Source organism: Pteropus vampyrus, unplaced genomic scaffold (assembly GCF_000151845.1).
Source record: "Pteropus vampyrus isolate Shadow unplaced genomic scaffold, Pvam_2.0 Scaffold247, whole genome shotgun sequence".
Classification (NCBI taxonomy): domain Eukaryota; kingdom Metazoa; phylum Chordata; class Mammalia; order Chiroptera; family Pteropodidae; genus Pteropus; species Pteropus vampyrus.
The window spans coordinates 602,558-604,381 of NW_011889028.1; the positions used below are offsets into that span (position 1 = coordinate 602,558).

The 1,824-nt window shown below is 49.6% G+C and overlaps 1 protein-coding gene across 1 annotated transcript in view; it reads right to left on the minus strand.

Annotated features, from left to right (window-relative positions):
• The window catches only part of USP31 (ubiquitin specific peptidase 31), a gene marked incomplete at its 5' end in the record, with an annotated part of 39,629 nt that overhangs the window by 35,555 nt on the left and 2,250 nt on the right, over window positions 1-1,824 (minus strand). The gene's annotated exons all lie outside the window — the stretch shown is intronic.

The window sequence follows — 1,824 nt, forward strand, 5'->3', positions numbered from 1 at the left end:
GACTGGGAGGTCCCACAGCTTCTCTCCTTCCCTGGGGGGTGGAGCTTCAGGCGGAGTGGCCCGCCTACAGTCACAGGCCGGGAGGACACGTCTGGCCCCGAGATGCTCTGGTATCATTAAATGTTCTTTGCAGGTTAAAAAATGTCAAATAACCATGAGTATCTGTATTAGGGAAAAGCTGAAATCAACTCAAACGTCCAACAATAGAAAGTCGTTAAACATATTACGCTCTGCTGATATCACAAACCTACGACAGAGGACGAGCTACCCACGCCTGCACCAACACGGAGAGACCTCCTCAGTCAGAGCAAGGGAAAGCCCAAAGTGTGGAAACGGGTCCATTTTCGTAAAACAATAAATGTCGTGTGTGCGCAGGAAAAAACGGGGATGAGTACGCAGCAGAGGATTGCAGTTAGGAACCCCTAGTTCTCAGAAACTTAACAGGAGATACTTCCGGTTCTTAAGTTTTGTTTCTGAGACGGTTGAGTACTGCACAGAAAAAAAAAATCAACAAAAAATGGAGGAAACGAGGGAGCCGTTTAGAGACTGCACTACACGCTCAGCAGCGCTGCCTAGCGAAGGGGCTCGGGCTCGGGCATGAGGAGGCTCCAGGCCCAGCCTGCCACCTAGCAGCCGACGACCCTGAACGAGTCACACGGTTCCCCTGGGTGCCTAAGCCCCCCTTCGCAGACGCTAACACGCCCCGAGTCGATGAGGGGGAGGGCTGTGGGCGCAGTCCACAAACAGCTCAAGAGAAATCCCTGGCACAGCTCTGTGTGGCGACTCGAACGGCCGCACTGTTCTTCTGCAGGTGAACGTGCAACTATCATTCCCTTTCTCCAGCAAGCTGAGGTCAGAACAGACGTGTGACTATATGGCTCGTGCAAACCACAGGTAAAAAGGGCCAGACAGCACCGAAAGCTTTCAAGAGACAACCAGGTTTGCCTCGGACGCACGCTGAGGCCACCCGCCTCCGTCCCTCTCTAGCCTCGTCTTGAAGGGAAAGAAAGAGTCGATGAGCTCTGGAGAGCAAGGAAGAATATGGACACTGTCAGCGTGCAGCGCCTGGCCATGAACACGTGCGGTGCTTGCCTCTCAGGCAACGCCGTTGCGTACGACACCGTTTTACGGTGGTGACTTCCCCAATGAGGCGCCTTCGCGACTCAAGCGATGACACAGTAGCTTGCAGCAGCGATCTAGGGAGACACTATTCAGTCACTGAATTGTCCTTCCTTAGTAAATCCTACGTAGGGAATGTTTTTCAAAATAAAATCATAATAGCGAATGAGTAAAAAAAGTGCATGCAAAAATATGTCATCACAAAGAGCCAAAAGTATTTTGGGTCAATTTAAATATAACTATGTATCAAAAATTTACCCCCCCCAAAAGGAGGGGGGGGATACAACTTTTCGTTCTCTTTTGTAAACAAGGGCCAACCCAGCTTTGCACACAAAACAAATGGACCTGAGCCTCTCGTGGAGTGTGAGCGAGACAGCTGTTCTTACGACCTTGACGGGAAGAGGTCCAGTTCTCAAAGCCTCTCCTGACCCTTGAATATCGCAAGGATGCTCTTCCAATAGAAGCATCCATAGGAATGATTTAAGGGGAGTTAAGTGTTTACACTTTATAAAAAAAGCTAAAAGAAGGTCCTGGTGCAAAGTCACAGCTTTTCCTTTTAAAAATGTACACGCGATTCAATGAGGCATGCAAAGGTTTTTGGACATTTTTTCCTCTGGGTCTTGATTTTCTTTTTCCTCGACAGAGAAGCAACTGCTTTTCTGTGTCTATCCGACCGCGTCTGGCAAAGAACTGACAGGGAGCTCC